Genomic DNA, 15,103 nt, shown 5'->3' with positions numbered 1-15,103 from the left:
CTGTTAATTTGAGCCTGGTTAAGCACATAAATAGGCAAGCCGTTAATATATACAATCTTGGTTATCTTAGTAAGCCAAAATTGAGTCAACTTTTTTTTCCCCCACTAGGCAAACCTAATCTAAAAATAACACTTTCATCTCTTATTAATAGGGCTGGTTATTATCTAGTGTTTTGCTGTAGGTTCACAGCAGGGCTCCAGAAAAAAATCATGCTTTGATTACAGGGTGGTTTGCGGTGTGCTGAGTCATTCAGCGTGGGGCTAGGCACAGAGATGTGGTCTGTCCCAGGTCTCAGCTGAGGTAAGTCTCGTCAAATCCTTTCAGTCCTGTTTATATCATGCAAGAAGAGGTACAGAAATTCTTGGATTTGAAAAGAGCATGGTGTGGCTGGAGCAGGGGAGGGAATAAACCACCTGAAAAATATTTCTTCTTCTAATCCCATTAGGAGATTTTTGTTTTATTATTAATCCAAGTTATGAACTAGAAGGAAAGTCAAGATGTCCTGGGGATTAGCCCTAGGGCAGATAGACACCTCAAGTCTTCAAGTTCAGTGTTTTTCCATTCATTTGAAAATCTCCCCATGTTCAGGGACATGATGAGGCTGAGAAGGGCTCTATGTCCTTCTCATTACAAGATCTTATGGATCTTGTTTTGATTTCAAGAGACACTCAGAGTACCCAATTCACTGTCATTTTCTTTTGAAATTGCTTAGGTAATAAAGAAAGGGCAGGAAATAGCCTCTTTAGAGGCCAAGTTTGTCATAGAACAGCAGGGATGGATGGCTAAGGTTTGACACCTCTAGGAATGGAGTTACCTGGTCATTCATTCAGAGGTAGGTGCCTGAGTGTCCTGTACTGGAACTGGAACACCATGTCAGGAGCTCCCCTTGGCTCTGCTTCTTAGTCTCTGGCTACTAATAATTCTCATCTCCCTGTACTTCAGTCACTCTTTAAACACATATTTATTGAATATCTACCATGGGCCAGTAGTGGTTCTAGATATGTGAGATGCACATGGGCACATAACGGATTTGTCTTCTTTCTGCATCATGCTTCTGCTTACTGTCACTATGGATTCTGTTTGCTGCCATCTCAACCGTATCTTTGTCTATAAGTAGCAATAAGACTCCAAACTAAGGACAAGGTAGTTACTGCCTGTTGCTCACCTACATTAAGAACTCATGTCAAGGGCCTCCCTGATGGCGTAAGGGGTTAAGACACAACCTATGAAGCTATCCGCAGCCACTGCAGCAGTAGTTCGATCCCCGACCAGGGAGCAACACACATGGCACAGCAGACCTCTCCTGACTCACCCTCTGCTCCCCTCAGCAGTGTATTTCAGTTAGTCTGCCTGTTCTGTTTCCCGCTCTGTCTCTGGTGAATCCTCTCATACCCTATACCTCTGTCCTGTACCGTAGTTCTTGTATGCATAAATAAATAAATCTTTAAAATAAATAAATAAATCTTTTTTAAAAAAAAAGAACTCATGTCGAGCAGAGCTCTTACCCCAGTTCCCTTCTGGACCATCTTTGGGCCAGACACTTACCTTCGGTGTGGAGTCTTTACATCTGGGGCCAGTGTAGTGAGGCCTCAGATGTATCATGGAGATCTTTGTGCAGAAAATTCATATCAGGAAGCTCTGAATGTGGCAAGGCACAGGTGCTGTTCAGAGAGGGCCTGTTTACACCATCCATGGCTGGTCCAGTGCAGTTGACATTGCCAGTCCAGGCATCATGGAGCCAAGCATGCACAATGAGGTAGAACTCTTCCACTTATTTCTCTGAACCTCACAGGTAAATTTAACAGAATAATTGTCCAGCTCTGGTTGAAGTTCCCTTCTGACAACTGCCAGAGCTTAGAGTGCTGGTCAACTGGGTGAAGGCATGTTCCTATAGAAGAGAAGATATAAGCTATCCAGCCCCCAGCCAAGGTCTAGAATACCAGGATGGTGTTGCCATACCTGACTACATGAAGGACACAGTGAATTCAGCTGGGTGACATGGAAAAGATGAGTTGTGGGACAGGAAAAGTGAGCCACAGGGTGGTGGGGACATAAGTGCATTCCTTTAGAGCAGGTTGCTCAACTGTGGCACTGTTGATGTTTTGGGCTTGGTAGTTCTTCGTGGTGGGGGCTGTCCTGGGTATTGTGGGATATTTAGGAACATCTCTGACCCCAGCCAGTAAGTGCAAGTAGCACCCCCACCCATAACCCTCCAGGTTTTAAAGGCAGAAATGTCTTCTGACATTGTCCCCTGCAGCACGGTCACTTTCAGCTGAGAGTCACTGCTTTAGAGGGAAGCAATTTGTGAATGAAAAGCAAGAATTATATTACTTTAAATGGCACATTAGTGACACACACAATGAGAGCAACCACAAAGGATGATCAAAAAGCCTCCATCCAGCTTCAAAGATTTTATGACCTACTTGTGCTAAGTTTACTACGTCTACCATGATTCTCAACATCAAGGCAATTACGAGTCTTGAATAAATACTGTCATTTTAAGTTGAAGATATTTAAAGCTCATTAATGAGATGCTCTTGAGGAGACAATATCCTTACCTTTGATTCCCCGATTCAGTGTTTTATGTTACCTTGCTTGATCTCATTTGGCCAAATCTTTTCTTTGCTAGTAAACTGTGTTTACTAACATCATTTAAGACCCTGACAGTGGATTCTAACATGTTTGGAAGTAGGGTGGTTAATGCAATTTCAGAAAACACAAACAGATTCATAATGTTTTACTGGCCAGATTGGAACAAAATTAGTAAAGAAAATCTCCTAGGGGATTGTCTAACTCAAAGACGTTCCTATGACAGTGCAGAATTGCTGTTGTTGTGAAGGACCAGGGAAGATCTGAGTTGGACACAGACTCAGGGCAAACAGATTCTGATTTCCTGATGGGAGCAGAGGCAGAGACAGAAAGACTGATTTGATACTAGATTATGGGTTCTTTTCTTTTTTTTTTTTTTAAAGATTGTATTTATTTATGCATAAAAGAAGTGTGGTATAGGCCAGAGGTATGGGGGGTGGAGAGAGGATTCACCAGAGGCAGAATGGGGAGCAGAGCAGGTGGATATACTGAAATACACTGCTGAGGGGAGCATTGAGTGAGACAAATGCCATGTTTGTCAGCTCCCTGGTTGGGGATCAAACTCATGCACAATGGCAGGTGATATCCTGATAGTGCTGAGACTTTAACTGCTGCGCCACCAGGGAGGCCCAGATTCTGGGTTCTTGAGCTCTCTAAGAAATGAAAATAATGGAGACTCTTCTGCAAACCCCAAGCAAGGTTTTGTCAAAACATATGCAGTTCTCAGCATCAGGGCCGGGGTCTATAGCTTCTCCCTGAGAAAAGAGTGCAGTTCTATTTGAGCAGTTTGAACCCAGCATCACTGAGGGGCTGGGGAGCCTTTGTTATTTCCATGGGGTCATGAAATCTCCTTGTGCCTATGACTTCTTGCTGTGTCATGGTGGATTCTGTATCATTAGCCTAGAGGGTTTATTAACAGTGAAAACTTTATCTTCTCCAGTAGGAAAAATGCTGCTTTATACATACAATGACTTGACTGGGCTCAGGCTGAGTGAATGTCCATTATCACAGAGCTGCCCAACATTCACTGGACCCTGTCTCCCCCAACACAGATTTACCAGGGATCCATGGGACATGAAGCCTAGTGGAAGCAGACAGAGCTGCCTATGGACTGAGAAGACTTTGGTGCTGTGGCTGGGTGGGCAGGTAGAGTCTGGAATAGAGGCTCCTGTAATCATCTCCCCTCCATGAGAGTTAGGGCAAGAGCAGGGTCTCTCTCCCCTGATCCCTCCCCCTGAATTGCACAGCAAAATTGCTCTTGCAACCCCTGCAGCCCAGCAAGACTCAAGCAGCTCAGACATATGTCTTTTTTAGCTTTTCATGCTCAGTGTTGAGCACAGTGTGTGGCACCAAGTTGACACTCAGTGGTTCCCAACTAACCTTTTCCTGTAGGTCCTGGCAGAAGCTGACTTGATTCCATTCAACAGATGCCCTGTGCACTAAGCTTTTCCTTTATTACCCAACTCTGGTGATGCAGGTAAAGCAATAACATGACTGATTATATTTCACATTAGATGTAATTTATTCACATCAGCTGCAGCCTTTAATCTCACTAAGATTCAAGAGGAGAGATATCTTGAATAGGGATATCTTGAATGAGGGATATCTGGGGCTGGAGTGCCCAGGGAGATAGCCAGAAGTGGGCTGAAGGAATGGAGTCATGACAGTCAGGGAGGCTGAAGCTGACACATCACTTGGTACATCTTCCAGTTTGTGATCTGTCGCCCTTGGCCAGCAAACACAGTCTGGGGTCAGCTGTTTGAGAGTGGCTTTGCCACAGCAGTCCCTGTTTTATTATTCATTTTTACAAATTTTGTTGTAATTTTTTATGTACACCCATATTTTATCATCATCATCATCATCTCTATTTTCTGCTGGAGATCACAGAGCTTTCCCAGGTTCTTTGAAAAGTAATTCTGAATTTCTCTCTATTTTTAGCTCTTTGGGAGATGCTGTTATGCCTAGCTTGGAGGTGCTTCTAGATTGTTTTCAGATGCTCTTGAATGAGGGCCTGTCTCTGGTAGGTTGGCTTTTCCTGCAATGAGTTCCAAGAGATGACGGTTCGGGATGGCATTTGTTTGTTTGATTCATGAAGACTTGGGCCTTGTTGTTCTTTACTGTCGTTGTGACCACAAAGGCTTTCATCAAAGGCTATTTGGAAATAATGCCAGCTAATTAGCTATTGATGATGCAACAAGGTGACTCTCTCTTAGTACCTTAAACCTTTCACCTGAAACACAAACATGCCACACTCGAGCTTTAATTGTCAAGGAAGATGAAAAGTCTACCAAATCATTTGCTGGGTAAAGGCCTCCCTGTTGACATAAGCAACAGGAACCCGCAGGCTTGTGCAATGTGGGCTTGTAGCTGCAGATCCAGCCTCCCAAGCATGCTGTCATGTTGAAAGTGGATGAGTGATGTGTGTGATCTCTTGCAGGCTCCCAACAGGGGCCTCGCATTTCGGCCGGGGTGCCTTGTCTCTCAGTTCTATTCATGAAAAGTACCTACTAAATCGCACCGCAGAGGATTCCTGTCTTGAGTCAGAACTCTCAAGAGAATGATGAGATGGGATTCAAGTGCATGTTTGGTTTCCTTCATGATTCTATTTTTGGTTTATAAAGGACCTCTTGTTCACTCAGTCAACAACATTTGTTTAGCACCAAACATGTGCCAGGTCAGTGGCTACAAAGATATGAAGCCTGCAGAGAAGGGTCTGGAAGTGCAGAATCAAAACAAATGGGCGATAATTAAAAACGACATTGAAAGTGGTATTAGAAGGTGACACTTAGTGTGGCCCTCATTGAGAGGGTTGGGGGTGGGCGAAGGTGGAATCAAGGTATCAGAGCCAGAGGCTTCAAGGAAGATGAGCAGGTGTGCAGGTGTTAATGAATATCCCCATAGACATGGCTTGGCTTAAAATCTGAGTGTGGTGCCTATCAAAATTACTAGGTAAAAGCTAGTGCAAGCCACATTCATCTGTATCAGGCAGCGGTAAATCAGCCTTTACCCACTGCCAGTGTGGCTATAACAAGGCCGTCTGTCCAGTCTTTAGAATTCATCTTTTTCCCTTATCATTTCTCTGGATGATGAGATAATCATGGTTGATTTAACCTATTCAACATTGGTTGGCATGGTACATAACATCTTGTTAAATATCTCCGCACAATATAAATCAGTTGATTTGAAGTCTTATCGTTGGCAGGTGGAGTAATTTAGACAGAAGTTGAACAGGATTCACCTTGAAGAGTCAAAGGAAAGATTTGATAAATAAGCTGGTAGTTAAAGAAAATTATAGGGATTAGTTTAAAATTTTTAAAGAGAACCAATTGATTTAAAGCTTCTTAAAGTTTGACAAGTAACCATTTACATCCAAAAGAAGAAGAATTTTATTTCATACATTTTCCTAAGGAGCCAAATGTTAAATATCAAGTCTAGTTCTATTATTTGAACTTCTTAAATATACTCAGGGGATTTCTTTAACAATTTTATAGCTAATTTTTTTTTACCACATCAAATGGCACAAGTTAGGGCCATTTAAACATTTTTATTAAGCGATTACTATCAGGAAAATGGTTCCAATAAAGGTCTTGAATTGGTTGATGTAATGGAACTGTTTTTAGACTTTCTAAGGACATGAGGCTCGTTGAAATCTGGTGAAGGATAAAGAGTTTCCTGAGAAACAGATACATACAAAGAGCTTGACATGCTACTGATCCATGAAAAATCTGATTTCAGCTTTTCTGAATTGAAACCCTACTCATTAATGCTCAAGCAAGTCTCACCTAGTATGATAGTTTACGTGTTCACTGCACATAGTGGGACTTCTCAGTCCACGAAATTAGGAGGAGAGGAGCCAGCTCGCAAAAAACTCAACAAAACAGTTTCATGAACTCTTTTAAAAAATTGCAAATAAGTCCAGTGTCATTACAAGAGAACTTTTAACACATCAGCTATTTTACCTTAGATATATGCCCAATATATGTGAAATATAGGCACATGGCCATATATATTATAGGTATAGAAATATCTATAATATATACTTATATACTTGTAAGTAATATCTATAATATATACTTATATGTGATATATAAGTATGTATAATTTGATAGTACTATATAATACATATTGCTATGTAATATATGTGAAAATATATGATATAAATACATATTCATAAAGTGGATTTCAGGTTTCCTCTGGGTCTCATAAAAATATGACTTGTAAATCATACATGTCATCAAATATCTACAGAGCACTTCTGTATGGAGTAGCTCTTTTTGTTATATTGTAAAACTTGTCAAGAACAACTTGAATGTGGAAAAGAAACTCTCCAGATACGTTCTCTCAAAGGGTTACTGTTTATGCCGAGTCCCTTTGTTTTCCTGGGGAGCTTTGCCTGTGGGCTTTCCCCCTCTTCTTCCTAAGGAAAAGTTCAAGTATGTGAGGGCCAGCGGCAGTGTCAAAATGTGGCCAATGACTTGCATGGAGGGAGCACTTGTGTTGCAGGAGAATTTTTTGGGTTTCATTTAGACTCATTCAGTGGTGGAATGTCTTCCCTTGAAAAGCAGAAAAGACTGGGTCGGGGCCATGCATGCAGTGGAAGCAGGCGTGCCTTTCCCCTTCTTTCCTTAGTGCATAGGGTGGATTACTAGGAATTGAGTAAATGGCACACAGGACACTGGAGCAAGAAGGATCTTGCAGTGATGTGAGGGCAAGGCCCCTTTTGTCATATAAGGTGACATCCTTGGACTCCAGGAATTAGAAAGTGAGCATATTTGGGAGAACCATTAACAGAAGACACTGAGAATACACCTTGAAACTTCCACAAACACCTCATGATGTCACTTGTGTGTGGCATACAGAGAAAACAGATAAACTAAGTCAAACAGATAAACTAAGTCAAACTTCTGGGAGAAAAAAGGAAGCAGCTTTCCTCATCCGTCTGGTGGTGCTTTCTTGTCTTATATTTGGGAAAGGGAACTTAAAAGCTCAGAAAACTTTCTACCCAAAGGTAGATCTCTTGTGCCAAGTGTCTCACAGCAGAGAGAACTGGGTGGGCTCTTTATTCAGGATCTTGAATATCAGTCTCCTTAGGAATTTCCTCCTGGGTTGATCAGTTTCCATAAAGAAAATTCTTTGTCTCTTACCTGGAAGGCAAAGGCTTGACCACCATTGTTTCCAGAAGCCCATGAGGGAATCAGCCACAGGAAAGCAACGTTCAAGCTGCAGATGTGTCCTTAGGACCCTGCTTTCCAATATGGCAGATGTCTCCAACCTAGAGTCCCTCTGTTTCTCCTCTGAGGAATAAACCTGAAGTATCATGTCTGTGCGGAAAAGGGGTGGTCCATGGTGACAGAGAAACAGGAGGGGGAGGCTAGACATTGACCTGCGTGTCTGTTTTTTACCTTCACCCTTTTACCCCCATTTTTCAGAAGTACTGGATGCTGATGATTCCTGAATCTTCTGCAACATTAGTTGAGTTGGTTCTGGACTTAACTCATTGCCAGATTCTGGTACTCTCAGGTGATTTATCATTTGTCCTTCTGATTTCTAGTGTTCAAAATTTTGTAATCATCATTTCCCTATTCTTGACAGTTTATAACTTAAAAATTCCTTTATCTAGCTTTGCATGGAGTGAATAAAATGAGATTTATGAGTGGAACCTGCCATCTTCAGCTGGAATTTAGCGTGTGACTCCTTCAGAATGGACACTAAGCAGCCCCACAGCTGGAAGATATGTGGACCTGTCTACAACTCTCTCTCAACTCTTTAAGATATTGTTGAAGTTCTTGAAACATCACGTATTTAAGGTGTATGGTTTGACATATGTATATACACATCATCATGATGAAAACTGAATATTTCCATCACTCCTTCCCCACACATCCACTGATCATCTTCTTGTCACTATATATTCAAATATTTTCTCTAAAATGTTATTAAAATGGAATCTAACAGTAAAAGAAACAGAGAAAAAAAATCTCTAAGATTAGTTTCATCATCTTTCCTTAAAATAGAAACATCCTTGGAACAGGTAAGGCTTTTGTTTCCTTGATCAAAAAGTAGGATATCTGTTACCTCAGGTTGTTCAAATTGTGCTCTATTGTGCTTGTTGTTATGGTGTAATTATTAAAAACATCCCCTCTTTTCTCTTAAAAAAGTGTTCCAAGTTTGGACCATAACCACCCTGTGGAAGGGAAGAAAGGAACAGGACCCCTTCCTAAGCAGAGTCCCCGATTGGGGGGTGTGGCAAGTGTCCTGTGTCCCTCATAGGACATTGTCAAGTGTGGGACACAGGACACTTGACAGTTCCACACTTTAGAGAAACCCTAACTGAAAGTCAATCATTAGGTCTTTCTTTTTCTAGCTTGGAGGTGCTGGGTGAGAGGGCTCGGGACCCCCCAACTTCACCTACAGCAGCTTTCTTCTATCCCTGTGCATGTGGGACTTCCACATGACAGGATTCTGCTGGGAAAACAAAGCTGATTGGAGGATAACCAGGGAGTCTGCACACTCCCATCTTTCTATCATGCTAAACTAGAGAAGATTGCATCTCTGAACTTTGTTTTGAACAATTCCCCAAGCATATGTAAGCCACAATTCCCCCATCTTTATAATGCGGACAAATGAATGGATTGGGCAGTGTTTTGATGAAGGCTGGAGAGAGTGCATATAAAAACTAACAGACTGACTGGGGCATAGGTGGGGAATGACTAAAAGTCATCATTACTAAGAAATAAAAATGTTCTTAAGTCACAGAAATCAGCAACGTTGGTATTTTCTGGTACTGAAGAAAAAATATTTCAACGATCCATCATATAATCACATCAACTGAATAATAGGTGAAAATTTTTATTTGGTTAGTGTCTCAGGTACACCAAAAACCTTTACTTCTGAGTCCCTGGTACCTAAGGGCAAGAAACCCGAGGACCCTGCTGTGCTTCCAGAAAGCCCCATCCTAAATCCTCACCCTACATCCTGGGCTTACCTACCCTCTTCCAAAATGCTGTGCAGCTGCAGGTCCACTAGGAGCTCTCCATACCTCCTTCTGCTCCTTCTTTCCACACAGTATAAAAGCCCTGTGTGTTGGCCTTTGCAACACACACACACACACCTGTCCCCTTGAGTCTGTGCTCCTGCCCAGTGCTCCACCTTTGAAACTGATGCCATTGACATGCCTGCTAGGTATATTGGAGGATCTAGTTTCATTGGCCCAGTGCCTGGTTGCCAGTATGAAGTCATTGAGATTACTGCTCCTTGAGAAAGTGTTTCTAGTCAAGAACAGCCCTTTATGAACATCTGAGAGTCAACACTTTCTTGGGTGAATTAATCCAAGACAGAGTCAGGAGAAAGCAAAACTTGTTCAAGCTCTGGATTGAATGGGCAGAGGAGGTGAGAGCTTGGGGTGTTGTAAGGTTCCATGCATTTTACGGTGAGTACTAGATAGAAGTAATACCTGCTTATAGTTGGAGATGGCAATAGACCATCTTGCCTTCTGAGGTTGCTACATCTAAGATCTGAGATTCCAGACCAGGTTCTTTGGGTCTCGGTGATGTCAGTCAATGATGGACAGTAAATAGTCTTTGCAGCTGGCCTCTGCCCAAACTCTCCTTGTACAAACCTTTTCCTTGATATATAGAAGGACAGTCTAATCTCCCTCCTTTGACACAGGCCTGGTCTTAGTGATTTTCTTGGTCATTGGAAAGTAGTGGTACATTCTGATACTTCAAGGCTACATACTAGTCTGCATTGGTCCATTGGAATGCTTGTTCTTGGGAGCTCTCTCTTGGAACTCGGCTGCCCACTGGTGTAGGTTGTCTGGTTGGAAGTTGCAGGCGAGATTCTAGCCTACCAGCAGCATCAACTTCTGACCCCTAGAATGGGCCACCTGGCATATCTGATTCAGTTGAGAGGTTGGAGGACTGCAGACCTTGCTGATACCTCATTCTGAATGAGGAAGTTTCACCTGAGACTGGTCTACCTGCAGATCCAGGGGACATAATGAACCATTTGCTGGCTCATTCCCCAGTAGTGGGCAAGCAGAATGGACAGGGAGGGAGCAGCTGATGTTTGTGTCTGGCTTGTGAGTTTACATAGAGGACCACAGTTCTACCACATTGGTAGTCTGTTTTCAGACATGACACCACTTGGAGGAGTGGTGGGCATGGCCCAGTGGTCTCAGTCAACTTTAGAAACCTCTGAGAGCCTGAAACCACAGGCTCAAGTCCTGGAAAGGCTGACTTGGCCTCTTAATAGCCTGGTCCTGTCTGATCTCCTGATTCTCTGGGCTGTCCTGAACTCTTGCAATGAAGACACAGAGGCCTTGGGCATAGCCAGGCAACATGTGGTTCAGAGGAGGGTCATTTGTGATCCAACGGCCAGAGAGACTGAGAGGAGAATTGGCTTTTAAAACATGACCGGCTGACAATATAATATTGTGTGATCTTGGGCAAAAAGAAGGGGAAGCATCTAGAAAAATGCATGTTGTTACCTGGAGCTATAGGATGACTCAGATTTTAAAAGGGCACTTACCGAAGATAAAAGGAGGGGCCCAAAGCCAAATATATATCCAGTCCAGGAAAATGGACTCATAAAAGTAGTGGCAAGAAAGCAAAAGCTGATGAAAAGCACTAAGGACACAACAGATTTTTCAAAGAGCAATGTTGGAAGTGAGCTCCACATGGGCTGTGTAGACCTGAACTTGAGTCAGGTAGTATGATGAAAGTATCAGTTTCATCCTAAATTCATATTTGACTTTTCCTTGAGGGGGAGTGACATTAAAATGAAAGCCATAGGCCAAATATAAGGTCATTAAGAGCACTTTCCAGCCCCCCAATGAGTGAGCCATCAGTTGCTCTGTTACATTAAATGTTGATTAAATGATTTCAGCTTTGATGTGGAAGATGATGGTGTCTTCTGATGTCCTTGCTGTGATAGGAAGGGATGGGGCTGCCTCATGGTGTGTGGGATGATTTATGGCTGGGGGGACAGTCAAAGGTGTATATATTCAAAGTGACAATCTGTGGCTCTGGATGAGGAGTGAAGGCCCAGACTGCAGGGTTTCAGCCTTCTGTCCCTGGGGTTGCCTGTGAGCCCTTGTTCTGAATGTAGCAACATGTCCTTAGCTGTGCCTGGGCCCCCTGCTGAGGCTCCTCTTTGATCCCAGCTGCTGTCATGGGGCTGGAGGAAAAGGTATCTACCCAAAGGGGACAATTCAAAAGGAAACCTGCACCCCTATGTTTATTGTAGCACTATTTACAATAGGTAATGTATGGAAACAACCCAAATGCCCAAAAATAGATGACTGGATCAAGAAGATGTGGTACATATACACAATGGAATATTACTCAGCATTCAAAAAGATAAAACTCATGCCATTTGCGAAAACTTGGATGGAGCTGGAGGGGATCATGCTCAGTGAAATAAATCAGAAAGAAAAAGAAAAATATCAGATGGTTTTACTTTTAGGAAGAATGTAGATGATCCAAATAAGGTAAATAGTAATTATAATAAGGTAAATATCAAAATTAACAGGCAACTATAAACCAGAGACATTCTACAAGGGGAAGAGGGGAGTAGGATCAAAACAGGTGGGAAGAGCACAAGGAACTAGGGTGATGGTACACGGGTGAATTGGTGTTGGGAATTTCATGGGGATTATAATCGAGATGAGAAAGCATACATTGTACAAAAATGAAGAATGATGTAAAAAAATGTATAAAAGTAAAAAAATTAAAAAAAAAAGGTGACCCACGGGACTACCTGCGTCTCACAGCATGGATGCCATCTTCCTATCATAGCTTTCTTTGTATTCTTACTTATGTAAGAGCCTGGTGTGGAAGTCTCTGAATCTTTGGTGAATTCATGATATAATTAGGGTTGATTTTCCCACCACCAGCTTTCTTGGCTCCTTTATTATTTAGGATCACATTATGTGTTTCTGGCTTCCAACATTTGATGGCTCTTCTCTCTTTTCCTTTTCTCCTGATCCTTGGAAATTTACATCTTAAAAATAAGAAAAATGCTTAATTTAATCTTGGTAAACTTTGGGAGAGAATGTTAGTCCCTGGACAGTCTAGTTCATGCTATGGTTCTAACGTTGTTACACATCACACCCTCTGTCACTGGGACAATAAATGGCAAGTTTATGGATGCAAGTGACTGTTGCTGCTTTTCCTCACATGCAGAGCTAGCCAAAGCTCTGAGGCACTCCTCTCCCAGATTTAGGAATGTTTGTTATATCTGCCATGGGACTCTCTAATACACTCATGTTTTTCTCTACTTCCTTTGGTCTAAGGATATTTTTCCCTTCTGGGTATACTCAAAGCCTCTTTCTTTTCCTTCCTTTCTAGATCCTCTCTCCCTCCCTTCCTCCTTCTCTCTACCTCTCTCCCTCTTTCTTTCTATCATCAAATCAATATATCTGTCATCTATTTTTAAATATATAATTTTTATCTACCTACCTACCTATTATCTATCTATCTTTCTATCTATCTATCTATCTATCTATCTATCTATCTATCTATCTATCTACCTACCTACCTACCTATTACCTACCTATCTATTATGAATCTATCAGTTGATGAATTCATTTGTCTCTTTACTCCATTCGATTCTAATGGGCTGTAGACATGAGCAGACAATTCACCAAATAGGATCTCTGGAAGCCCAAAAGATATGAAAAAGTATTCATTATGCTTCCAAAAGGAGAGATGCAGGTTAAAAAACCACAGTGAGACAATAGCTCACACCTGTGAGATTGGCACATATTGAAAAGATCCCCACCCACCCCCCACCCCCCGCCCTGCCCAGCAATAAGTGCTGGAGAGATTATAGAAAAAGAGGAGCTTGGTTATTCTGCTGTGGGAATATAAACTGGTACAGAAAGCAATCTGTATTTACCTTAAAAAAATCACTCATAGCAGGAATATAGGAAACCTAAATAAGGGATCAGGAAAAAGACTAATTATAATAAAGTAAAAATCAAAATCAACAGGCAACTATAAGCAAAAGACACTACAGGGGGGAGAAGGGAGTAGGATCAAAACAAGGGTGGTGGGTATTTTATGGGGACTGTAATCAAGATGAAAATGCATACATTGTACAAAAATGAAAAATGATGTAAAAATATATAAAATAAAAAATTCAAAAAAAATTAGAAATGGAAATACTGTATGACCCAACAATCCTAATCTTGGGCATCTATCCAAAGGACATGTAACCATCAATGTGAAAACCTATGTGCTTTCCAATGTCTGTTGCAGCACCATCTATAATAATAGGGCATGGAGACAGAAGCCTAAATATCTATTAAGAAATGGTTACATCAAGAAGGTGAAGAATATCCACTCTGGAGTACTGTTCACTCACAAAGAGGATGAAATGCAGTCATTTACAGCAAAGTGGAGGGGTTTCGAGGGAGTTGTATGTAGTAAAGCAGGTCAAAGAATGGCAAAGACCAATACTGGACATTTACATGGACTATTTGACAAAGTAAAATACTTACAAAGACTAGCTAACATTAAGGAAAGATAGGAAGAGGGCCTCCCCGGTGGCGCAGCGGTTGAGTGCTGGGTTGCGAAGCTGCCCGCAGCCTCTGCAGCGCCGGTTCGACCCCCAGCCGCTGGGTGAGGGTCCCATATGGCGCGCAGACCTCTCCTGCAGCCCGCTGCTCCCCTTAGCAGTGTACTTCATCAGTCTGCCTGCTATGCTTTCCCCTCTGGCTCTGGTGAATTTTCTCACCCTTCTGCACTTCTGACTGTACCAGTGCTTGTATAAAATAAATAAATAAATCTTTAAAAAAAAAAAAAAGGAACAATAGGAAGGCTCTGAGGTTAAGGGAGGGTGGAAGGCAGAAAAGAATGGTGATGGGGAAAAATGAACAAACAAAAAAAAGAACTTTAAGCATTGAAGTCTAGGGGAATAAACCCTTGACTAGGATCACGATAAGGATGCATAGGGCCTCCCCCGTGGCGCAGCGGTTGAGCGCTGGGCTGCGAAGCTGCCGGCAGCCTCTGCAGCGCCAGTTAGATCCCTGGCAGCCAGCGAGGGTCCCACATGGCGCACAAACCTCTCCTGCCATGCCCGCTGCTCCCATCAGCAGTGTATTTGGTCAGTCTGCCTGTTCTGTTCTCTGCTCTGTCTCTGGTGAATTCTCTCACCCTTCTGTGCTTCTGACTGTACCCAATGCTTGTATAAATAAATAAATCTTAAAAAAAAAAAAGATAAGGATGCTTAGTGAGATTTTCACAGGGTTAAAAAGTTGCATTCAAACAACATTCTCAGCCTGAAAGTCAGTATTTTGTGTTCCCAACAGTCAAAGTGTAATATGGCATGGCACATGTCAGAATGAAAGGTCCTGTGTAGTTTTTCAGGTTGGATGTTTGAATTGGGCATTTGCTGGAGAAAGTTTTAGTTTGCAGTGTCTATCAGTAGTTGAGAATTTCTGTGGAAGGTTTATGTCTTGATATCTAAGATTTCAGGTGGCCAGAACACCCACAAGAAATCTTTCAAAATA

The 15,103-nt window shown here is 42.1% G+C and overlaps 1 long non-coding RNA gene across 1 annotated transcript in view; it reads left to right on the top strand.

The window, feature by feature from the left end:
• The window catches only part of LOC129146381 (uncharacterized), a 40,940-nt gene extending 32,390 nt beyond the window's left edge, over positions 1-8,550 (top strand). Inside the window, exons 2-3 of the long non-coding RNA XR_008553029.1 lie at positions 8,019-8,109; positions 8,210-8,550. This is a non-coding gene — a long non-coding RNA (uncharacterized LOC129146381). The remainder of the gene's footprint in view (positions 1-8,018; positions 8,110-8,209) is intronic.
• The last annotated feature ends 6,553 nt before the right edge of the window (positions 8,551-15,103 follow it).

This window comes from Talpa occidentalis, unplaced genomic scaffold (genome assembly GCF_014898055.3).
Source record: "Talpa occidentalis isolate TD23 unplaced genomic scaffold, MPIMG_talOcc4v2.1 talOcc4.2, whole genome shotgun sequence".
Lineage (NCBI taxonomy): Eukaryota > Metazoa > Chordata > Mammalia > Eulipotyphla > Talpidae > Talpa > Talpa occidentalis.
Note: the sequence above shows the minus strand (reverse complement) of the source record. Positions and strands in the feature narration are given on the sequence as shown.